This window comes from Saccostrea echinata, unplaced genomic scaffold (genome assembly GCF_033153115.1).
Source record: "Saccostrea echinata isolate AGI-Se365-2 ecotype Australia unplaced genomic scaffold, CSIRO_AGI_Sech_v1 ptg000042l, whole genome shotgun sequence".
Taxonomy (NCBI): Eukaryota; Metazoa; Mollusca; class Bivalvia; order Ostreida; family Ostreidae; genus Saccostrea; species Saccostrea echinata.
In genome coordinates this window covers 232,301-259,361 of record NW_026889791.1, presented here as the reverse complement: position 1 = coordinate 259,361, position 27,061 = coordinate 232,301, and the positions used below count along the sequence as shown (strand labels likewise).

The 27,061-nt window shown below is 33.2% G+C and overlaps 1 long non-coding RNA gene and 1 pseudogene across 1 annotated transcript; one reads left to right on the top strand and one right to left on the bottom strand.

Annotated features, from left to right (window-relative positions):
• LOC133201110 (protein draper-like) overlaps positions 1–27,061 on the bottom strand; it is a 255,372-nt pseudogene that overhangs the window by 8,925 nt on the left and 219,386 nt on the right.
• On the top strand, positions 67–27,027 carry LOC133201118 (uncharacterized). The gene is made up of 3 exons (XR_009723047.1): positions 67–219; positions 309–457; positions 26,888–27,027. It is a non-coding gene; the product is annotated as an uncharacterized LOC133201118 (long non-coding RNA).

Genomic DNA, 27,061 nt, shown 5'->3' with positions numbered 1-27,061 from the left:
ACTTTTAATTAGAAAATACAAAATAAAAAAAATTAACTAATTTGCAAATTATTTTTAAGGAAGCAAAGCATGTGTTAAATTAGAGGAGCTTGTGATGTCAAAAGAAATGCAGAAAGACATTCCGAAACTTTCTCCAGGAGCCCAACCTGGATTTCATTCTGTCATTAATCATTTTGCACCAAAGATGTTTGGGTTTTCCTACCATGGAATGTTAAGCAGGTAAAAGAAATGTGAAAACACTAAACTCAATCACTAAAAAAAATAACTTGAGGATAAACAAAAAAAAGTATTTATTTATATAATCTCAGGTTAAAATTTGCTGCCCTCCATTACAATGAAAATGGGATGAGAGATCAAGCAGTAACAAAAGATGGACAACCACAGTACAACATTGTGTACCCAAAGTTCAAGAAGGGCGGATACACAGTATGAGAAGTGAAAACTGGTTGTACATATAGTAAGTATGTAATGACTAGAGTATTTGTGTGTGTGTGTGTGTGTGTATATATATATATATATATATATATATATATATAGTTTTGTGCCATGCGGATTGTGGGATATTTTGTGTCTTTTTCACTCACGTTGTGGGTATCATGGATGGTTTATGGGTCATTATATATTGACCCACAAACCATGTGCCTAAAAATTTGTTTATGACAATAATATAGTTACTATTTTCATTTTTTACAAAAAAAATTTTTTTGACCCATAATTACACACTCAAAAAATGACCCACAATGCAATTATATATATATGAAATCTTACCACTCTGTGGATTGGCAGAATTTCGCGCGTGACCCACAATTTTTTATATACTTCCCCATGAGTATTGGAGGGATTATGGGAAACAGCTAGATTGTATAGCCTAATTGTAGTGAATCATTATCAGATTGTAACGCATTATTTATTTACATGTATGTCATGCCATGCATGAGCTTTTGTTTTTAATGTACTATGTACTACATTGTATAAATCTAGAAAAAATAAGGTTAAATAATTTTATAAGTTTTAATCGTTCTATAGTTGTGTTCTTCCTAAAGTCTATATAATTATTCAGATATGAAAGAAAGCTTCAAGTATATCATTTTATAAGATAAAATGACTTTAAAATGTTACTATAGAGAAGGCGCGTTACCCTGATGTGAACCGTGAAGTTTAAGTAATAAAGAAATATGTCAGTATGAAGTCGCAGAAAATCATTCACAACTCAAGGATTATTCAGAAAAAAATTATCACGCGTTAAGATTTTAGGGAAGTGTAATCAAATCAATGTGATTTTAACATTTTATAGATAGACAAGTACAACTGTACATATCCCACGATGTTCTTTATATCAATATATTGACCCAGAATGATGTATAGTTGCCTGTAATTTGATCCCGCAATATTCTATATCTATATACAGGTAACTCTTGATGGCTCGAACTTCGATCTCTCGAAGTTCTTGATCGCTCGAAGTGAGTCTCCGGTCCCGAATTTTTCCACTATATAACTAAGCAAATTTACTCTTGATTTCTCGAACTCTTGATCTCTCGAAACCCTTGATCCCTCGAAGTCAAAATGCAGTCCCGCTATGCATATTCTATTAGGATTTACCCTCGATACCTCGAAGTGGCTATGTGTATACAAGATTATATAATTAGCTCCTTTACCCGGACATTTAAATGGCCCCAGGCAGAAGACGCGGGTCTCGAGGAAGAGGATGTTTATTCAGGTGACACTTATGCTGCAAGGTGATAATTGATTTATAATGAATCATATTTTGCCTATATGCTATTAAAATAATTATCATCGACTGTCTTACGATAATTTAGAGACGCAGTGCCTTTGAAAAGTGGTAATTTATTAAAAGACAAAACACTAATTTGATTTTTATTTCGAGTCAGTGTCAAAGTTAAACGAAATATGAAAAAAGCAGAAACAGCCTCAATGTCAATATGACGACTAGTATTGGATAAATACTTACAGAACTGCGTTCAATGTTCATGTTTGGAATAGTCAGTGCTACGTACTACGCTGTAAAATGTCGTTCTCATGTAACGAATGCGTAGTATGATGTCCGTATTATAAAGAATAAATAAATATACATGATATGAAGATATACATTTTGCTTTACTCAGTTTAATGAAATATTCATCTGAAATACGAAAAAAATATCGTTGTTTTATAAATACCACGTGTAAAAGGTTAGCACTGCATGAAAATCATTACATCCGGTAAGACTAATTTTAAAACCTGCAACAAACCCGGAAAATTCCGGACTCTTGAAAGCTCGAACTCTTGATCTCTCGAAGTTTTTCCTCGGTCCCGCGGACTTCGAGGTTTCGAGAGTTACCTGTATATATGTACATATAAATGACCCATAATTATCCGATACATGCATTACATGTACATGTAGAACCTTGATATAGATATATAGATATATTTATGTAATATATGTGTTTATAATATTAACACATTTATGTGAGAGAAAGAGATAAAAGATTTGGGAACAAAAAAAAATTTACGTCAAAAACGTATTGAATAAAACAAGTAATTCAAAATAGGACAATCTCTAACCATTTTACTCGCTAAATAGTCTCGAGTATTTGCTTTCATCCTCCCACGGGATGAACCTCTGCCATTCAGTCATTGAATGGTCCCTGATGGTTTGAAAAGGTGACCACTTCGCGGTTTATAAAGCGTAAACTGCCTAAACCCAGTATATATCCAACAATGTTCTTTCACTTTTTTGGATATATACGTATATCTTTATACTTATATACTATCCCACAACAATATACTCGTACTGTACATTGATCCCGCAACATTATATATATATGTATACAAATTAATGACCCACAATTATATCACATATACCTAAATATTGAGTTATATAAACTAATTAAAAAATAGATCATTAATGACATAAAATGTCTCTAAAATTTATTTTAAAACAAAAGGTTGGGTCATGATGTTGGGGTAAGAAAGATCTGCCACTTACAAACAAGTCTTAAGCATCTGACCATGCAGATATTTGTTTTGTAAGACATAAACACAGCGGTTCTTAATCAATGTAAAGTTTTCCACCAAGAAACTACTCGCACTCGATCATTTTGCTTAGTAACTTATATTATAGAGATACATTGCTTCTAGTAAAAGAGGCTTCGTTTCGGGATAGTGTATTTTGTGTATTGAGTGTTTAAATTCACTAATTATATTAAAAATCGGAAATCGCTGAAATCCAGTTTTTTTTAAAAAAAATCATATTTCAATGTACATAAAAAAAGGGATGACACTCGACATCTTCGATACCAGGAAGTGCCTCGGTCCACACTATAAATAGGCGTCGGAACCGGGAGGGGGGTAGGGGGGTTAACCCCCTCTTTTTTGCTAAGGTATACATAATATAGGCATTAGAATTGAAAATTGAAGCTTACTTTTTTTTTAAGATTTAACCCCCCCCCCCCCCCCACTTTCAATTAGCCCCTCGCTATAATTTGCTTTTGACGCCTATGCTATACAATTATTTAATGCCTGAGCAGTCAATAGACCAGAATATTTTTCCCGAGGTGCACAGAGCAGCTGTGCCTCAGTGTGTTCTATTGCCCGGGGCCAACAGCCGAGCATTGTTGCCTGACGCCACGTGCGTCAGGCAGTATAAGGATTAATATTTTCAAGATCCGAAACTAAGCGATCATTCTTAATGAACTAGATTTTCTGGAAGCTGATTTACACTGGAATTTGTTACCTGCATTTAAACAAATACAGTTTGCTGAAGAAATAATCGTATTACTGATGCAAAATAATGATATGTTCAATTCCTTCAGTTTTTTGGCATGCACATGTTTATTCTTTGTACGGGCATGTCCGTGTAACATTTTTTCTGCGTTTCTAAACTACTGGATCAGTCCATTTGCCTTATACAAAAGGGGTGACACAGTCATTTCGCGCCAAATGTCACATGTAAGTTATCTTCGCGCCTTTTTCTTGGATTGTTCTATTGAATATGGTTGTGATAACTTCTATGGAAATAAATAACGTTTATTCTTTTAACCTGATTCTTAAGCTTCAGATTTTTTATTAACTGTAAATTTTATCTCATTTTTAAAAGAACACATTGTATATGGGCAGGCAACACTAAAGCAATGGATTTGCTGATTATTCTTACTATTTATCCCATAAGTGAACTAGTCCAATCATAAACAAACTCCCTCCACCTAGTAAATGGGACATCCCTTCTTGATTCAGTCTGTTTCCCACCTTTACTTTCAATATTACATTTATTAATAATGTACGTTACAAGGTTAAGTTTTTAAAAAAGCTTAGAAAGCCAGTAGAATATCATTTCATGCTTTGTGATGAACAAGGATAGTGACAATAGTAGGTCAGTACCCATAAAGGAATGGGCTTAACTCCCGTAAGGTTCTAAGCAAAGAATCGGCAAAATGAAGAAGACATCATGATCTGTACTAGTTTTCATTTCATATAAAAGCACGTTATTATAATTATGAAAAAGGTATACTGAAATCGATTAAAAAGAAAAACTAAACAATTTTAAAACTGCACATAAAGATGTATTTTTAAACTCATTTATAATACATGTACATGTATATGAGTTTCGTCCGGGGGGGGGGGGTGTATTATTAGTATCTTGTTTTGCTCTAGCTATAAAGTGTACAGTCCATTTACTTTGAGTTCTAGAGCAGCATTGGAGCATTTTTGTCTCAAACACTTCAAGAAAAGGCAGTTAAAACTGTTCATAATTTACTTCGACGTCGAGAACGACGGAAGACAGACCAGTCTATAAAAAGAGGCCACCTCATCAATCTATCACTGACCAGAGAAGTGCGCCCTCTAGTAAGAGAGTACATGTAATATGAATTTCTTTAAAAATCATCTAACTATTTTCCCCAAAATTATAATCTACGCTATCGCACTTAAAGTTAGAGTTTCATCCCAACGAAACTTGTCAGGCCGTGGGCTAACTAATAAATGATTGAATAGTGGCATGTCATATATATTCGTTAATCTGCAGTATTTGGTTATGAGATTTGAGAAAGTCAATTGTACATCTTGTGTAATGAAGTATCGCAACTATGTCGTTCCTTGATGACGGAAACGTTTATAGCACCTCTCTTGCTTATACGTTCCATAGATATTGATTGATTAGTCAGGCAAGCTTTTTGAAAAGCTATTACTTGTTTCAAATTATTGTTTACCACTGACGTCTGTTCAATGTTACATATAAATTCGAAACCCAGATCGGTTTTTCCGAAATACGTTGCGGTCCAATAGATCGCAGTATATTGACCAGCAGTTCAATAGATCGTTTTCAAAAAGTAAGATAACTTAAATGAAAAATTACATTAATTTTTAGGGACCTTGTAGAAAAGAGTTATCCGTAGTAAATTATAAAAACAAAGGCATGAAAATAAGTATGAACTTCGCCAGTAAATTGTTAACGTTCTGAAAACTAATAATTATTCTACAATTATTGCTGGCTTTTGAGGTCAATATGATGATTTAGACACCTGAGGAGTACAATATTCACCGAGCCCGAAGGGCGATGTGAATATTGTACTTCGAATCGAAGGTGTCTAAATCATCGTATTGACCGAAAAAAAAGCAATAATTGTTTTATCATATGATTCAATGATTCAATGACACACATTCATTAATCAATCCATGCCATCTTACATAATGTACTTGTTCACATCTACTGAAGTACTAGCCAAACATAATGAGAGAAACGGGGTTAAAAAAAAACAACATTGTATTATTCTAGAATTTTTAATTCTAGTTTAGGTGCAATGTAGAAAAAATAAATGTCAAGCACATATATAGGATTGATTTTGAAAAAGGGGGTATTAAAAGGGAAAAAAAATAACAACTTACCTGAAAACAAATCTTTGACTACCCCCCCCCCCCAAAAAAAAAAGAAAAGAAAAAGAATTCGCAGCAGTGTTAAGGCGTACTGCGAAGAAATCAACGGAATATAAACGTGCATAAATACATACCTTTTTAAACTGAATTTATTTTTGTAAAGGTACTATATTATCACATGGCTTTAAATATTATTTGAAATAACATTGTATACACCGCTCTGTAATGAATTTGGTTTGGTCACGTTATTTGACAGTCACGTGATAAATGGATATAATGTGTACTGTATGAAGCACAGGCACTTGGGGTATGGACCCCCCCCCCCCCTTTTCCATTTTTTTTTCTTTTTAAATCTGGTGTCGAGTCACCTTTTTCCTATTTTTGTATTCTAATATGCACTGTATGTTATCAATAATTAACTCTTTTGTCTCTATAAGCTGTTTTTAAATATATCGTTTTCGACTGATACATAAAAGAGAGAAGGCTTGCAACTCTTTTCTCATCGTTTGCCTCACCTCGCTTAAACTTCGCCTGATTATTTATCGAAAGCATAAGAAAAAATGGAATATGCATACATCAATAAATTCGTTATACATTCTTCTTCCTTTTCATATTTCCATTTAATTTTTATGTGCCCCCGATTTGTAAATATTTCGATTAAATCACCCACATCTAGGGTAAATTTTGTTGATGTGCACCAGCTGGGACGGAAGTGCAATAACGGTAACTCTAACTTTATAAATGTTCTGCATTTTAAAAAAAATTCCAAGCTTTGCAATAACAATATTGTGAAATTTGGATGTCTAAGTCTTCTGTTAAAAGTTAATCTTCATCCATTAGAATTTGCTAGTTACAGTTATCTTGTTATTCACAGAACTTACCGTTACATGTTATATGAAAAGAAAATTCGGGATTTATTCCTTCTCGCATTTAATGTTCCGATGGACATTACACGTAATGATGATACCCGAAAATACCGGACACTTCCTTCCCAGCTGGTGCACATCAACAAAATTTACCCTAGATGTGGGTGATTTAATCGAAATATTTACAAATCGGGGGCACATAAAAATTAAATGGAAATATGAAAAGGAAGAAGAATGTATAACGAATTTATTGATGTATGCATATTCCATTTTTTCTTATGCTTTCGATAAATAATCAGGCGAAGTTTAAGCGAGGTGAGGCAAACGATGAGAAAAGAGTTGCAAGCCTTCTCTCTTTTATGTATCAGTCGAAAACGATATATTTAAAAACAGCTTATAGAGACAAAAGAGTTACATTATTGATAACATACAGTGCATATTAGAATACAAAAATAGGAAAAAGGTGACTCGACCCCAGATTTAAAAAGAAAAAAAAATGGAAAAAGGGGGGGGGGGTCCATACCCCAAGTGCCTGTGGTATGTAGGTCACAAACAAATTTTTAATATTGCAAGGGCATACCCTAGTTAAAATTAAAAATTTAAGTAATAAATTGTTCCTACATAACTTGTAGTTTATGGAAAGTGCTGCTGCTTTAAATAGAATTCGCATTTTATTAGATTAAATTTCAAGTTATCTGGCTTATGTCGAAATATCTGTGACCTTTATCAAGTATTTTATGTATTTATTAAGTAATGCTCTCGATTTCAGGAAAGCAGCAGCACTTTTCAAGTTAAGGAATGTGTCCGTTATGTATATTCAAAAAATGGTCAAGATCTATTAAGTTTATGCCCTTGCGAAAAGGCTATTTAATGAGGCACCTCGGCGTGAAACATGCACACCCTGTAGACAAAAACACGGTAAAATTAATTCAATACATTCTTTCGATAGTTTTAAAATAATGACACTAAACAAAGGTTTCAGATTTGTATTAATGGTCTACCTAAGATTTGCAAATAATATTCTGTTTAATAATAAAATGCATTTTTCACTGTGAAAAAATTACTTGATCCGCCTCTCACTGCACATAAAATGCGTCAAATTTTTCCATGATGACGTCATGTCGACAAGTGCATTGCGATCGGTGTCGGTGACTTGTTTAGATCTTGCTGTGTGGGATTTAACTAGCGACAAAAATGAATGCAGTGGTAAGTTTTGATGTAGTTCATTACTCTTATTCAGTTTAGATTAGCAAATTATTTCATTTTCTGTTATTGTGAGGAATTGCTATATTTGTGTGATGTCACAGTAAACTTTTCCCGAATAAATTATGCCCAGCCCTCTTTATGCAGCCTTTACAGAGCTGCGTTCTCCCAACTCAAAATTTTATTTGGTGGGATGTAAAAAAGGTCCATAAACGAGGGGAGAGGGGGACTTTCATTAAAATTTTTCATCCTTAAAATTTAAATTAAAACTTTACTTTCTCAAAAGGTGGGGAGAGGGGTAGGCCACCTGCAACCCCCCACCCCAACCCCTCACCCAATAATCTGTGTGCCTTAATGTTATGTTCATATGAGTGGAAGTCAGGTGCAAGTGAAATAACTTTCCAAAACTATTTGCATCAATTTGGAATTTCCCTATCTATTTTTGGTCTAATTTAGAATAAATAATTCCTTATATTGACCTGGAAGGTCACGAGAATCTGTTACAATTTTATGTACTTGTATACCTATGTACAGATGTAACTGTGCATAGGATGGATTACTAAATTATTAAGGATCGATAAAATGATACAAAATATGCATCATCATTATGAAAAAATAAAGATTTTCTTTTATGACATGACCTTGTACATATGTATGCCATATGACATGACCTTGTATGCCATTCCGTTTGCTCTTAAAAATTTAAGCATTTATCTTTAAAAATGCGGATTTTTTTTTAAATTTCCGATGTAGAATTTAAAAGGCAAGTATCATTGATATTCATTTTCATTTTTTAAGGAATTTATTTCATTATTTAAACATTAAGGTATTGTAATACATGGGGGTAATTATTGTAAAATTACAGTCATTTTCGAGTCAGATTTCTCTAATTCCTAGCACAGGTACTTGTGGAACCCCCCCCCCCCCCGGGTCAAAAAAATATTTTTATGTCTTTCTTTCATAAGCTATTCTTTTGGTACACATTTACAATGTATTCCATTTGAAAAATCCAGGAAATAATGCAGAATTAACGTTTTACTAAAAAAAAAAATCATACCCGCGGTATTATAAAATAGAGAAGGTAAGTCACTTCCATTTGTTTACACTGGACCCCTCTTGGGTATCAGGCCCGAAATATCATTTACCTACTACATGTCACCAAAATGTGTCATGATATCTTGTTTCGGTAGATATTTTTGTCTTTAATCGTGCTATCTAACTGCCCAGGCATTCCATAATAACCCTAGTACTCATCGTCAAACGTGAAAAATGCTACAAGGTTTGGAAATGTCAAAGTAGAAATTACGGAAGTGATGCAAAAACGACACCAAGCGTGTAACTCGAGAGTTCCGAGTGTTATAGAATTGAGGGAAAACCAAGAGGTCTACGAAAAAGTTCGGGAAAATTTTAATAAATAAGTCGAAATTGATTCATTAGAATTTAATTCTGCTTAAGATTTTCGAGATGAGTGAGGGTAGTCGTCAATATTCCCTTTAAAGGATGTTATCACTGATAGCAAGTAGCGTTTTAAAATACTAAAGGAAAGGAGGAACACAATCTTGTAAACAGCCCCGCTTCGAAGCACAGAAACTTGTGGACATAGGAAACACCCCCCCCCCCCCCCCCCCGAATATACACCCCGGGTCATAAGATATTTTTATGTTGTTTTTTTCCCCCATAAATTATTCTTCCAGTACACATTTACAATGTATTCCATATAAAAAAATCCAAAAAATAACGCAGAATGAACTTTTTATTAAAAAATCATACCTGCGGTATTATATCCAAACGCTATGACTTGATAGGAACCCTCGTGTTCCATTAGTACAATTATGTATATAGATAAGGCCTCTTCGGAGATCAATCACAACTTCTCGGGCCTTTCCGACAAGCGGAAAGACAAGCTCGAATGTGTTTCGAAATCGTCCATGACAACCCCCTTTTCAAAAACATTGAAATGAATGTTGGGTGGCCTTTAATCTGTAGAGTCTTGTCCTTCCCTTTAAGGAATGTAAAGATATTATTCAAAATATGCGAAGGAGGGGATAATGAACTGAATACCAAGCGACTCCATTTTGCATAAAATTTTAACATCCGGTGCTGTTAATACATTCGAGGTGTTTTTCCGAGCTTTCCAGAAAGGAAACATTACAAAAAAAGGTCCCCATTATCATTTTCGTGAATTTCCTTTGTGTTTCTCTTATTATGTGATATTAAATCAAACTATATACACCACACTCGGATAACCTCTGGAAATAACGACATCTTACGCTTGACAGCAATGGCCAAAAATAATTATCATAAATTCGTTGACTTTGAAAAGCCGTGTCAAGTGCGTGTTTTTTTTGTTGTATGCGTCGAATCTGGTTAATCTTTAAAAACACATTTTTTTATTGTTTAAAATTTGTTTGAAGCGCTCATGTTGAACAGACTATAGTGTATATTGAGTTAATCCGATCGGGTAGTAGATCACAGACAAACAGACCGACTCATGGCCACTCATGAATACATTTAACAGGGCATTAATATTTGAATATGAATTCCAAACTTCAAGTTTACTTAATATGGTTAAAAAATTAAAATTTTTGCAGACAGACAGGTGGACATGATGCCCAGATCTTCGACCTTCTGGGGCATAGAAAGTACATGTACATGTAACTTGATGAGATATAATCCCAAAACCTTTAAGGATTCATGAGTTTAGCAAGTGTAACTTTTTCTTTATTGCGTGGAGAGTTCTAAGCTTCACGCAGAAAATATATAAGCGTCTGCGAATTGAAACCGGATGCAATGCAGCTTGCACATGCACCCGAGTGCTTGATAGGTCGCTAAGACAACTTGCTCTTAGGACTATGCACCCCAGTCAGAATCGACTCACCGTCGGGAAAACTCGTTATATTCACACGTACATGTACATGTATAACTCGCCTAAGCACATTTATTTTATGTGATCGACTTACACGCAAAGATTACACTTCTTTTAAAAATCTAAACAACAATTCTAAATACCATATAGGTACAGTGTATATATTTAATCTGCGGTTCTAATTATAAGCTCGGAATCTTGATTATAAAAAAAAAATTGTTATAGCTTTGTAAATTGTATGAAGTATAGACGAAATATTTAATATATTCGCCAATTTAGAGAGGGAATATCTATGATACAAGTAACTTATAGAGTTTGAAGTGGTGGTGAGTTGGGGTGGGGTTGCTGATTCATATCTGATAAAGTTTACATCCACTGCGATCCCTGTATTCTGAGGTCAATGATCAAGCCAATATTACAATTAATAATAGATGTGTAGATCATAAGACTGACCTTTTATCCCCCGCTTTTACTGAAAGTGGGGAATATTATTTTCGGTCCGACCGTAGGGCTGTCCGTCTGTCTGTAACATTTTCGTTTCCGCGTGATATCTCGAGAAGCTTTTGGACTTTTGCAATGAAATTTTACACAACAACTTCCCATGGCGATTTTGAGGTCGAAAGATCAAAGGTCAAGGTCGTAAATTCATAAATTCTGTCTGTTTTGACACTTTCGTTTCAGCGCGATATCTCGAGAAGCCTTTGAGCTCTTGCAGTGAAATTATATACCACAACTCCCTATGGTCTAAGAAAGACCCCAATTGACTTTTAGGTCAAAGGTCAAAGTCGTAAATTCATACATTCTGTGTGTGTGTAAAACTTTCATTTCCGGGCGATATCTAAAGAAGCATTTGAGTCTTTGCAATTAAATTTTATACCTTAACTCCCCATGAGAACCCCCCCCCCCTTCCCGATCAGCGCATGCTTTTTTTTTCCTTAAGCGTGGGACACAGTTTCTCTGAATTAGCTTGTCATGATTACACCACAACAGCATATTATTCAACATCAATATAACATTAATTAACTGTACAAATCACAATACTTTTTTACTGGTAAGAATACAATTCAATTAAAAAAGAGAACAAAATCAATATTCAATACAATCAATTTATTCTAACAGCTTGGTCAATTTCGTATTACTTTGAATTTAAAGTCGACCTTCGAAACGTTTGGGCCGGAATGTGTCGAGCACATTCTGTCGTCGGCGACAATATGTACTGTGAATATTTGCACATTTTGTCGCCGATATTTTGTGTTGAAGAATATTTACTAAGGTCGTGAAAAAAAGAGAGAGAGAGATATTGAGACACACAGAAACAGAGAGAGAGAGAGAGAAGGATAGGCAAAGTGTATGGCAGATAAATAAGTAAACAAGTTGTATTTATCTAGCATAACTCCCAATAATGTAGGGGAAAGGTTTTGGTCAGAAAATTGTGTCCAGGATTGGTGTATATCATTATGATATGTCAAGATACCGTATTTCTTGAGATATCTGATAAATCAGTCCAACCTTTTTTTTCTCGTTGTATATACATGTACTTCGATATAGATTTTTTTTCAGTAGTAATGATTATCTGGAAATTATTTTCGCGTTATTCTTATTCATGTGCCGATATTATTGGTGGTGGGGTTAACATATTTTGCTCACCTGAGCTGAAAGCTCGTGACCTTTCCGGATCACATTTTGTCTGTCATTCTTCTGTAAACTTTTTCACATTTTCAGCTTCTTCTTATTATACCCCACGCAACAAGTTGCGTGAGGTATAATGTTTTTGACCCGTCCGTCAGTCAGTCAGTGTGTCAGTCAGTCAGTCAGTATGTCAGTCAGTCCGTCAGTCCTGTTTTTTTGTCAGCGCAACTCCTCATAAACCGCTGCACAGAATTTCGTCAAACTTTGCAGATATTTAGGACAGAATGTGTAGATGTGCATATTACCAGGAAATTCCGATTCCTTTATTTTTTTCTAGGAATTTTGGCACTTTTCAACTTAGATTTTTTGCCATATCTTGAATATAGAGATGAACAGTTTGTCAGCGCAACTCCTCTTAAACCGCTGCACAGAATTTGGTCAAACTTTGCAGATATTTAGTACACAGTGTGTAAATTTGCATATTTCCAGGAAATTCCTATTCCATTATTTTTCTGGGAATTTCGGCACTTTTCAACTTAGATTTTTGGCCATATCTTGAATATAGAGATGAACAGTTTGTCAGTGCAACTCCTCTTAAACCGCTGCACAGAATTTGGTCAAACTTTGCAGATATTTAGAACACAGTGTGTAAATGTGCATATTTCCAGGAAATTCCTATTCCATTATTTTTCTGGGAATTTCGGCACTTTTCAACTTAGATTTTTGGCCATATCTTGAATATAGAGATGAACAGTTTGTCAGTGCAACTCCTCTTAAACCGCTGCACAGAATTTGGTCAAACTTTGCAGATATTTAGTATACAGTGTGTGGATGTGCATATTACCAGAAAATTCCAATTCCATTATTTTTGCCTTAAGAGTTTTAATGCCTATTATTGAAGAAACTTTCCAACTAGGTAATAAGGAAATCCACTGGAATCAGCTTTTGTAATGAAACTTTATGTGAAATATTTTATGACCTTAAAATACCCCTATTGATTTTGAGATCAAAATATTAATGATTTAATACACACACAAAATCTTGGATAGTTCTCTCTCTCTCTCTCCCCCCCCCCCCCCCCAATCAAATTGGTGCTTTGCCTTAAATAATTTCATAAGTACAGTATAGAAACAAATTCATGAATTATACTGTGTATCTAAAATGCACTGTGCCATTCATTGCGTGTTGCATTGTCGAGTTTTGGGGGAGTGTGGGGTATGTGAGCTTGCTCACTTTTTCTTTCATTATAAGTAGATCTACTTCTGAGACAATTTCAACCAAACTTGCCACAAAGCATCCGTGGATAAAGGGGATTCAAGTTTGTCTAAATGAAGGACCATGCCCTCTTTCAAGGGAAGTATAATTATGAATAAGTGAAAATTTAGTGACATCTTTTAAAAATTTTCTCAATAACCACTTTGTCAGAAAAGTTAAAATTCATATTAAAGCTTTCTTATAAAGTGTAATTCAGTTTTTTTTAGAGCATGTCCCTCGGGGAAATGGTGGGGCTACAATAGGTGATCAGTTTTTTCATACATGTAGAATAATTCTTTCAAAATCTTTTAAAATTCTGAAATACGCATACTTTTTCTTTTCACTTGCATCTAATAACGTACTGCCCGACTATTGCATTTTCACGTGACCCACAATCATATATATATGTAGTACTGCATAATGCCGATGTCGGCCGCTAACTAGTGAGTGTGGATCGTAGTTGCTGATTTGAGGGAAGAAATTCTGTGGATGCTTTAGACTGAACTGAATCGAAGTGCAATTAACGCTAATCTTTATATTTCCCATGAGAGTAGTGCGAGGCAAATGATGTCAGCAGTTTTGAGGAAAGGATGCAAACTTTTACAAATTTCAAATTAAAGCTTTAAAACTTTATTCTCATAGAACAATATGAGGGCTTTCAACATTTTTTTTTTGGAGGGGGGGTGGGGGAAGTAATGATTTCAATATCCTACGTGCTCAATAACAATAATGAGTAAAACTAAAAAATAAACATATGGCAGGAAATAAACGAGTAAACAATAAACAAAGTAAAATAAGAAAAGAAATTAAATGTTCGAAACTGTAACCTTTAATTTGATGTTATAGAAAGCATAAGTACTTAATTTACTCCATTTCATTGAGCATGCAAGTAATACCAATTAAAAAATACATTTTTTCCCATACAAATATCTGGAAATGTATACGGGATGGAATGGTCTGATTTAAGGGCATAGATGGAAAGGAGAGTGTCTGTGAAAAAAAAAGAGAAATGTGCCTTTGAATGCATAGTAGAAAAGGTGTAAATAGGCCATATTTCCCTTTTTTGAAGGGGTAAGTGAAATATGAGGGTAGGGTACATGTAACATGCGGTGTTTTAGCAGGACTTGCACAACTATGGATTCTCCTTAAATTCAGAAATATTTTGGGGCTTGAATCAAAATTAATTCTTCATTAAATTGAAATACATTCCACATGTAAGAAAAGAAGAACGCATGGTAGCAAAATAACTGACCATATTTGATACAGGAAACGAATGCTATAAATGACATTCGAAGGAAATATTTGTTTTTTATTTTATTTTTTCCCAAAGCTTCTAGCTACAATCAATTTTCTCGAATCATTCTTAGGAGAATATCAGTAGCACTTTTATTGTGTTCAGCTCAATGCTAAATTGGCAAGGAATTCTTAGGATGTATCTGACAGTGAATATCGCCACCCTTACATTTTTTTCGCCGGCGATAATATGTACCTGGCTACCCTTACTGTACATGTCGTTCATTGATACAAATTAACACCGACGCCAATTTGAGACTTTTTTCCCTTTATGAAGAATGGACGATGGAATGGTCCCTGCATACATATCGGCACATAATGTTGTCGGTGATAATACAATGTAAGTGCAGCGAACTTTCTGCATATTTTATCACCAAAAATATCGTTTTAAAGAATGTTTTACTGGGGTCGGAGAAAGAGAGATTCTTTTATTTTTTTTCGAAGAATCCATATCTCTTAAGATCAGCCCGAATACACGTTTTACTTGCAATATGGCATTTTATTGCAGCTGCTTCCACGGAGTAAAAAATGACTTGTGCTTGAAAAAAAAAATGATTTGTCATTTAGTGATCATGCAATCTCATGAAATTTAAATATTTGATTCTCGATTTGAATACGATTTTCGTGTATACTCACGCGTATTGATGTACACAGAGAAATTTTGATTTATGAACTTAACAGTAGCTCAACTCAGTAGCTTATTGAAATATGCCTACTTAACAAGTCTGTATGAATTACACGTCAATAATATTCATATTTGATATATAGTGTGTAAGTGTTTGAAAGTTGCCTTGTATTTCAAGTTTAAACGTTATCCAACAGAATTATTGCTGAACACCACTAATTCTGTATCAGATGTAGGTAATTTCGGGAGGGTTCACTCTTCATTCAGAAGCTCCAATGGATCGATTCCCTCTCTGGGAGCGTAATCTTTTGATTTGAACTTTGAAGCGACATTTCATATCAGCAAGTAGCCCTATAGAGCATACGGATAACATAAAAGTTTCTGAAGATATTTTTTAGGTTTGGGAGTCTGATGCACAAACACTACATATAATATGTCAAGATGACACTATTCTGACGTTTGAAATGAAGATACACTTAATTGTTCATTCACTTGTTAATAAAATTTGTTTAAATAACTGAGCCCATCCATGCCAAGAAAAGGTATGCATTCTAGCTGTAGAGCGAACCCAATAAAAGCCGACTTAGCGTTAATCTGTTATTTTCCCCCAGGGAGATGTGCGCGAGGCAATTAATTCATCAGTTTTGAGGGAGGGATCTTAAGTTTTACTGGGTTTAAATTAAAGCGAGAATACTAATTATTTAGAAGCCTTTGCACCTTTTCCCCCGTTTTTTTTTTTTTTTTTTTGGGGGGGGGGGGTTCCATCCAAATCAAATGCGGTTAAAAAAAGTAAAATAAAAGGAAAAGAAAAGTTAAATTAATTATAGTAAACTAATTGTTCATTAAAAATTAGATGCCTTTCAAATTTTTAAGTATTTCCATATCAAAATATTTTTTTTCCTATTGTATAAATTAACATCGGGCACGATGAACTTGGTTGCGCCGTATTATGGTATCATACCGTCAATTGTAGTTCCATACATATAGAATTATTATTTTTTTCTTTTGATTTTTTTTATTTCCTTCCAGTCTATTTTTACAATTTTGGTACCTGTGCCTGAGACATTTTACGAACTTTGTAAATAAATAAAGGTTTTTGACAGGAACTATTTTTTTTTCAGGGCATAGGAGGCTACTTCTTTGGGTAGAAGTTTATTTTTCTTTAACTAAGAAAACTGAAAACTTAGGATCCACCCCCTCAAATCTGCTGCCGTTAATTGTCTTGCCAGCGTTAGGGAAATATGGGTGATTTGCATCAATTACACTTTTATTGACCCCATCGCTGTGGAAAACTGGACGGGATTTCTTGGCATGTTTAGCAGAAATAAAACATGTTTGCATATGCATTAATATTTATAAAATATCCTGTTTACACTATAAACACAAAGTGCATGTTATGCATTATGCTAACATGTATCACACCCCATTTGATGTTTGTGCTTCTTCTACAGAAAAAGCAGATAAAATGAAACGAATCTCAATCTTCTTATTTATATATGGTTGGGCAGTATCAGGTACAGAGTCCCTGAACTCTCTGAATGACAAAATAAATTGTATTAATAATTGATAATTGACGAAAGTGAATAACAGATGTCATGAGTTGTTTTACAAATTGAGTCGAAGACTGCATTTTAAATAAACAATAGTTGTGTCACTCAAAATACCTACTTCTGGCCATATAATTATTATACCCCCGCTTGAAAGCAGGGGGGTATATAGTGATGGGGGTGTCAGGACGTCAGTTTGTACGTCCGTCCATCCGTTACGCTTTGGGGTACCCATCTCTTATCCGCAACCCCTCTTATACCAATGAATGAAATTTAATGTAACTTTCACAGAATCTTTGTTACATATATAAAACCGTCATATACGGAATTACACAACAAATTTCTAAAAAGGTATAGATTTCATTGTGGAGAAAATGTAACGCTTATCCAAAAATGCAGCAGTTCTAAATACAATTTTTTTTTATTTTAAAAAGGCTGTGGTCACACTTTTATAGGGTTATTTTAATTTTAATCTCTGAAGAGGAGAAAATCACCCTAAATTGGAGAAATCCGGAATGTTTGACAGTTTTTGAACACACGTAATTGGAGAAATATAGAATCTCCCATGCTTTGTGGTTGGATACGATTTTTATCCAACGAGTTGTGTGTTTTATCCCCGAGCCTTAGCAATTATTTTTATCACATGTTTTTTAATAACTATCAATATTTTAGATTGTTTTTATGTTATGAATCCACACTATTTACTTCATCATTTTCATGCAAAACCCATTGTGACGTCGCAGCAGTGGTATATGATAAAAATATCTAATGAGTGATATCCACGGGATAAAGTGGTAAACATGTGATAAAAATTGTTTCCCATTTCATACACAGGTAAACCTTAACAATTAATATATACACAATCGATAAACTGTAAACGTGTGTTTAATTTTGCAAAACAAGGGCTGACAATTGTTACCATACAATTAGTATGAGGAAAAATCCTAAGAAACGTGTTCCATAAAAACAAAACAAACTGCATTATGCATTATTGGAATATTTGATACTCTTCAATTATATAAATGTGACGGTGATGGTGCGGGGGGGGGGGGGGGGGGTTTAGATTTTTCTGACCAAGAATTCACAATGTTTTCAGTATAGAATTGATCAAGTATGATATGCATTTTCTCAATACCTTGGAACTTAATCATCAATTTCTACGGGAGAGAAGGGGAAAGGAGGTTGAAGAAGGCCGAATTTAAGCTATTTATCTACCTAGCCTGTTGACCAGGCCTCGAGACCATAAACGGAGAACAGACTTAAGTCAAAATTTTGATTTTGAATATCTTGAGTTTTATTTAACATACATACTTAAAATTTTGCAGGTTTGTATAATATTCCAATATCAACATATGATGAAAATTTTGTTCTGTTATCAAAAGTATTTCAAAAGTTATGTGGATTTGAAATTTTGACTTAAGTCTGTTCTCAGTTTATAGTCTTGAGACCAGGCACCCTTATAATCTGAATTTAGCTCCAAGCATAAGCGTAATCACAGGGGAAGGGCAGATGAGGTTAGTGTCCTATCTTTTTTTTTTTTTTGAGGGGGCAATGGAATCTTTGTGCCCACACCTACACTTCGGGTAAAATTGTACAAAAAGAAGATATAGTAACATGTTTACTAGGAAATGCTCGTAGTAGGTTTCAAATTGTAAAAAAAAAAAAAAAAAATGTTACTTTATTTGCTTCTCAAAAATTTACTCAGTTGACACCCCCACCACTTCCACTTAATGACTGCGTCTTTGGCAGGTTTGTAATGGAAAGATGATCTGAAAAAAGGATACATCGTACTCGTCCATTCCATTTTTTTATGAGCTACATACCTTCAATTACAGAAACACGTCACGAATAACATATTATAGACTTTTTTAAGCACCGTCAAATCACTAAATATAAGAGACAGAATTTCATGTAGGGAATGCCCCCCTTTTCAAAACTTGTGTACAGACATGTGGAGTAAATTCATTGAATCTTGATTTTGGTAATCTTAGATTAATTTTATCATTATTTACCCAGTTCTGTTAAGGATTATAAGAATAATAACTTGATTTATAAACATTGATAGTAGTGTACTTCATATTTAAGTAAAAGTTACAGCAGCATAGAATATTTAAATAATAATATATAAATGGTGCCTGTTTTGGAGGGTAACAGTTGAAATTGAATGTTACCCTCCACAACAGGCACCATTTATTTTATTACACTGAATGTCTTATTGATTTAGGATGTCAACAAAAAAATTGTAGATCGTTTAGAAAACTTTCAAACTCCAAGCTTCTATTTTTCTCAGTAAGAAAGCTTCGAAAAAGATTTACCGACTTCTTTATTTTTTATAATTTTTTTTTGTTTGATACTCGAAATGTCCTTTATCATTTAAAGTTTGTTTCGTTCGCGTATGTTGTTTTCAAGTAAGCTACATCGGACGCAAGCTTTTATTGACGTCAAGTTTATTCGGCTTCTTTCAAACGCACAACTAACCTTTTGGGATATCTACGGCAAACCGTACGCGCATGATTTGCACGCATGTGACATTTTCGTAATGTTACCCGCTGTCAAGTGTGTTGCAAACGCTGAGGGTAACATTACGGATTGTTAAATGCGTCTAAACCAATCAGATTTTAGTGTTTAACAGGAAAGTATAATATACAGTTTGTTACATTTTCAACAGTGAAACGCTGTAATATTTATTGAATGAGAGTGATATTTTTGGAACTCTCAAAAGAACGTTTTTATTTTCACATTGTGAAAATAATGTTGGTTTCACATAGTGAAAAAAAAAACAACCGAACGCGCCACGTACATGTAATACAAATGGGAACTTATGGGAAACGATCCCGGATTCTTAAGAGAAGGTTTATAGACCACGAAAAAGGTAAAAAAAAAATATGTAGTTAAAAAGAATTAACTGTGTCTCACGGTCTGCATTTCATTTCCGATATTATTGAAAATCTTGAATTTTTATTTTCCGGTGTTCTATACTTTTCATATTTGGCCATAAAATTAAACTGGAAACTTTACTCGATATTAAATATGTTCTTAATGAAAGGTCTTCTTTGACTTCTGTATTAATATTCCATGAAGAAATACATGTATTGTATATGTTTAGCTTATGTGATTTAGGTCTGGAATGGCCGTTCTTTTGTTTGTCTATTTTTCTGTAAATACATTTTCGAAGTGCTACATTTTCTACAGTTTTCGTCCAGTTTTAATATAGCTGCAGAACTGTAGCTCCGCGGAAAAAAATATTGACAGACCGGAGAGCTACAGTGCCACCCATTGAAAAAAAGTGTATATTTATTGCGCACAAAAAGTGCGCTTTTTCTCGATAAATTTCTCTGTGTTTTTCAAAGTGCCACCTCAAAATATTACTACCCGTGTGTACCTAACATATTCTTTTACTATTTCCACAACAAAACATTCCTTATAGCCGGTGTAAATAGCCCTCCTGGGTCTTAAATATAAACCGTCGAAAATTTTGCCTATGTACACTGCCATTTTGGGCGGCAAGATAATGCGGTCCAACGCGCTTCGTGCAGATATCAAATATGAGAGTTGTTGACAGAAATCAAAGGAATATTTTAATATCGAGCTTTTCTGCAGTTGAGGTAAGAATTTGGAGAAATTTATCCAAAACTGAGCGCAACTTTTTGTGCGTAATAAATATACTGTTTTTTCTATGGGTGGCACTGTAGCTCTCTGGTCACCCATCACAATTTTTTTTCAGAGCAGCGAGCTACAGATCTGCAGCTAGTTTTAATAAAACTTGGAACATAAGTTAGTAGACTACATAAAGATAGAATTTATTAGGCTTATTATATGTACTAGGGATGTCATCGAGTATTCGAGTACTCGACTATCGTTCGGACATAAAGACTATCGACTAAATATTTTTTACTCGGTTACTGACGTTAAAAATTTGCTATTGTAATCTAAATTCATCTATAAATCGATTTTTTCTTCGGTTGTTATCAAAGCTTAGACCCTTTGATTTGCGAACCAAATTACTTTCAACTAGAATGTTTACGTACTTAAATTCTAATTAAATAAATTCCATAGTGGAATTTGCTGTTTGCACAAAACTTGCATAATTAAGAATTATCACAGGCTTTTCTTAAATTTTGATGAAAAAAAAAACAGTCGAACTGTTCCGCTGTCAAGCGGATCAATAAATGAGTTGGAATTATAGACACGATTGATCGTTCAATTACTTATACATGTATTAGCATCTGGAGAAGAAATTACAAGCCATAGTTAGTATTTGATAAAGTGAACTTAAGGACAAGATATGCGGTAAAGATTTTAATTCTAATTGATATACAGAAGCATAAAGTATAGGTGTGACAGTGGCTTGATTTGCTACTGAGTGTACAAGCATTTTGACAAGGAATTACAGACTAAAGACCCCGGTTATTCGGCTAGGCTACCCAAGTAAAATTGACATCCCTAATATGTACATTTTTAAAGATACGTTTATATGTATATACATGTGAAGGAAAAAACTGTTATTATACTAAAATGTTTAAAGTAATTGTGTTGAAATAGAAACATGTTAATGACTTAGAACATACGCGGAAGTCTGATTTTGCCATCTATGAGATCTTACACGATGATCTGTATCTTGGGCCGAAACTGCAAGTATCCGAAAAAGCATAAGGATTGAAAATCTTTAACCCAAAATTATGTGTTCTCATCTGCATCCCCCACTGTTTAAAATAATATCCTTACACATTACAAATATTTCACAAAAAGTCAATGTTTGGTAAATTTTCAAGAAATGTTTTGATGCTTATGTAGTGTTGTAATGATAAACTGATATATCCTGATACAATGTACGTTTGGACCAAAGTCGGTACATATAACCGGTCAGTACGGCAATCCAGAAAATTCCTTTTTATTTGATACGGTTTATAAGTTAAAGCTGAACGCGATTCGTAAAGGGAAGAAATCTAGGTTTGTCCACCATATTACTTTGCATTTTCCGTTACCTGTACGGACCCAAAATAAGCCGTTAACTTGGTCGCAGTCTTTTTTGTTTGTTTAAACGCATTAATTACTGCGATTAAGGAGATGGGTCATGTTACAAAAAGCATTAAAAATACCCAGTAGTATATTTTTTTATACAACACATACAGCTTCATTAAAAATGGAAAACGTATTTTTAAGTCCGTTGGATGGGACATTAAATTGTGCCCCGTGTCGAGGATTACAACAAGATCGTTTCTCTGGATTTCGAAAAAGAGTAGGCTCATCGGGGGCAGCCAGAGAAACCAAAACTTTCAAAAATTGATCATTTAAACAGAATAATCGGCGTTAAACATTAAACAAGCAGTCAATCATTTCAGAATATAAAGATTTTGCTGAATTTCAGCAGAATGGTTATAATTATATTAAAAAAAATTAAATGTGGGGGTTTATGTAATTTTTTTTCTTTTTTCATAGATATTATTAAATGGTGTCAATTTTTAGCATAAAGTGAGGCTATTATTTTATCTGGACTTTCACAATAAATTTGCTATATTTTTCACAAGATGATAATAAAATTCATGGCAGTTAATTTGATGAATAATTTGGGACCAAGATAAAACATTTCACTGCACAGAATAACTCTGTGTGCAACTTGCATGGAAAAATAGGAATTCAAACTTAACAGTGGTGTAAATTCTTTGAAAAAGAAAAATCTCATTTTTTTCTGAAAAAAAAAAACTTCCGTCAGAAGATATATTTCCTCTCCTAATGCTTTTGGTATGGAATTTAATCTTGGAATTTTAATTGAATATAGTTTAATTGGCATTGTAGACTCAAAATTTATTGAAGGAACTAAAATAATATGCAGATTTTTTTAATAGACATCAAACCAAAAATATGCTCAAAATCTGAGGAGCGAACCTCTTTAAACGCAGTTTTCTCAGCGGGTCTCCGTTCAATCCCTTACTCCTAAAGTTATACCAAACCTTTTATAATTTTTGATATTTTTTTAACTTACCGAACAGATATGAAAAATGATATATATTTTTCAATATCAACATACATATACCACGAATTTCTTTTTTTAATCTGTGTGTATCGATACCTATATCGTACAAAATAAAGTTGTATTCAAATTAGGTTGGTTTGTGAGGAAACAATAAAAGAGACATGGCCCGCCCCAAAATCCTCTCTCAGGATCAAATCTTAGAATCATCCTTCAATAATAATCCCCTAAATAATGACCATGATGACCAGTTATCAAAATTAACTTTATTGATTCTGTTCACAATGTACATGTCAGATATCACGCCGTTTGCATTGTCGGTTTATGATACAGAATACGATAGATGTGTTCGGTATAAAATTTATCACTTCTTTATTGAAAATAACCTTCCATTGTCAAAATTCGAGTGTTGGTAAAATGGGTTGGTGCTGTCGGACCTGTACGGGCAAATTAAAACCCTGGTTGTAAAATATTCTTCGTTAATACTCAGTCAATTGAATTGAAATGGGTGGATTATGAAGGTCGATTATAATAAGAATATTTATTAAATGAGATGTTTAACTATTAGTAATTCTAATTGAATAATATCAAAGTTGTGTAAAAAGGGAGTAAAATTTCTTGTCATATATTTGCTTTCAAATACATTTTGTTGAGTGTGTTCAGCAGATAATATTAGTCGAAATATTGCAGTTTTAAATTAGCCTTTTGATGTTTGTTGTGTCGGCATATATCCATCAAAATTCATGCAATCTTTAAAATCTTCTTAACTACTGTACATTATGTAAAATTTTTCACAGGATACACCCCCTTCCTGTAAATTATTAGGACCAATGCACAGGCACCTGACGCTTAAAACCTTTCTCTTCAATGATAAGAATATCATCATATTATAATGATATTATGGTATGGGATGGACATTATGTGATGAATGAAGTGATTATACCGGTTTCTGGGTCACTGTATAAATGTATATATCGAATTGTGGGATAACTATATTCACTATACCTGTTTGTGGGTCACTGTATATATGTATATATCGAATTGTGGGATAACTATAGTCACTATACCTGCATGTTTGTGGGTCACTGTACATATGTATATATAAATATATTGTGGGATAAATAAAGTGATTATATGCCACTCTGAGGTTCACTATTTTTAAATATGCGTAAAAACTATTGGATACGTAAGCATATATATAGATTAAATATATCTTGTTAAAAATCTCATAATATAAGGTTGATAAGCAGCTCTGTGTTGAAGACATAAATAATACATTTTGGGATGGACATTATGTGATTAATTTAGCAATCATACCAGTTTGTGGGTCACTATATGTATATTACGAATTGTTGGATAAACAGGCGATTACATGAAATATATTGTGAGAATCTAATAATATTAATTTGATAACTTGTATGTTGAATAAAGAACAAAATACGTTATGGATTGGCCATTAAGGGATTTAAACGCGATGATTATACTTGTTTTTGGTTAAATAATAATTACATTTAAAAGAAATTCTGGGATAAGGAGGCGTTTAGATAAAATATCTTGTTAAGAATCAAATAAATTCGGCTGATAAGTTGCATAATGAATAAATAATTAATACACTTTCGAGTTGGACATTATGGGATCAATGTATAGTACATTCTATTACCTGTTTGTGGGTCACTATATACATGATTTACATGTATATGAGAAATTGTTTGAAAAGTAGGCGATTGCAAGAAAAGTGTAACATGCAAGAGTGTCATAATATAAGGCTAATTAGCTGTATATTGATATATAAAATATTAGTACGATACGATAAACATTATGGGATCAGTCTAATGAATGCACCAGTTTGTGGGTCACTACATGTATATGTAAGAAATTATTGGATAAGTATAGGTGTTATGCATGAAATAATATTTTTAATAATGTCAAAATATTGAATAAATGAATAAAATATTATGAGATGGACATTACCGGGCTAAGGTAATGATTATACCTATTTTATTTCACTTTCTATGCGTATATAGCAACTGTGGGATATGTAGGCGCAGGGATAAAATATTTTGTTAAGAATTTCTAATATATGGCTGATAAGCTGTAAATTGAATAAATAAATTATGGTAATAGTAAATATATTATGGTAACGGACTGAATTATGGGATAGATGAAGTGATTATACCTGTTTGTGGGTCATTGTATATATAGATATGACGAATTGTGGGATAAATATATTGCACGTGATTATACCTGATTGTTGGTCACTGTATATAATGTATATAAAAATGTAGTGCTTGTAACAGTTTGTGGGTCACTGTATATATGTATAAATGAATTGTGGGATAAATATAGTGATTATACCTGTTTGTGGGTCACTGTATATATGTATATAATGAATTGTGGGATAAATATAGTGATTATACATGTTTGTGGGTCCCTGTATATATGTATATAATGAATTGTGGGATAAATATAGTGAATATACATGTTTGTGGGTCACTGTATATATTTGTATATAATGAACTGTGGGATAAATATAGTGATTATACCTGGTTGTGGGTCACGATATAAATATGTCTATAATAAACTTTTGGATATGTAAGCATATACGTAAGATATTGTGTTTAAAATCTCATAATATAAGGTTGATAAGCTCTTTATTGTTTAAATAAATAATTCACGAATGGAAGGTCATTATGTTATAAACGTATAGTGATCATAGCTGTTTGTGGGTCACTATATATATACATGTATATAACGAATTGTGGGACAGGCGATTGCATAAAATATGTAGTGTAGAATCTCATAATATTAGTCTGCTATCCTATATGTTGAATCAATAAAAATACGTTACGGATTGGACATTATGGAATCAATGCAGTGATTATACCTGTATAATTACTTTCAAAAATAAGAATTCAATGCTTAAATGTGGTTCACTATATATATGTATATAAGAAAATCTTGGATAAGTAGGTGTATAGATAAAATATGCCGTTCAATATCTAACATTGCTTAATGAATAAATAAATTATAAATAATACATTGTGGGATGGACATTATTTGATTAATCATCTTTGTCACTATATATATGTGTATGTAAGAGATTATGGGATATATATATAGAGAGAGAGAGAGAGGATATCCCTAAAATATCTTGTTCAGAATCTCATAAATCGTATATCGCAGTGAGTCATTAATATGCAGTATGACCCCAAAATACTTGAAAAGTAATAGTTACAATCTTATATTGAATCCCCAAAAACTGTTCTTAATGATTCATTCTATTTTGTACATATGTAAATATACATATATATTATTTATATCAAATATTAATTCTTATGTCTTTCATTGTAAAATCCAGGACATGATATATATATAGCATGTGATAATATTGTGGGTCATAATATTCATAAATAGAGCATTGTGCGATGTATATACTTTATCCCACAATGCTCTATATATATGAAAATAATGACCCACAATGATATACAACATTTTTAATCTTATCTCAAAAATTATATTATATATTATATAAGGACCATATATAACGCTTAAATCATGAATATGACATAGCTATTCAATGTAGAAATGCGAGATCCCACAAACCTGTTTAGAAGGTCGGTGCCCACAAACAACCTCATATACCTATATATATATATATATATATATATATATATATATATATATATATATATATATATATATATATATATATAGATCATATTGAACTAAAACATATTACTACGTATACACAATTATATCTTGTAGATTATGTCAGTAAGCTCATGGACGTTGTATATAAAAATGCCAAAGAAACAAAATTAAGTCAGGTAAAAGTGTACAGAGTTGCAGCACCACCTCCTCTATGCAGTTCATTTGAAAAACCTGATAAAGCATCAGCAATTTTAGAGACGACATCACGTTATAGGCATGCTCAAGATG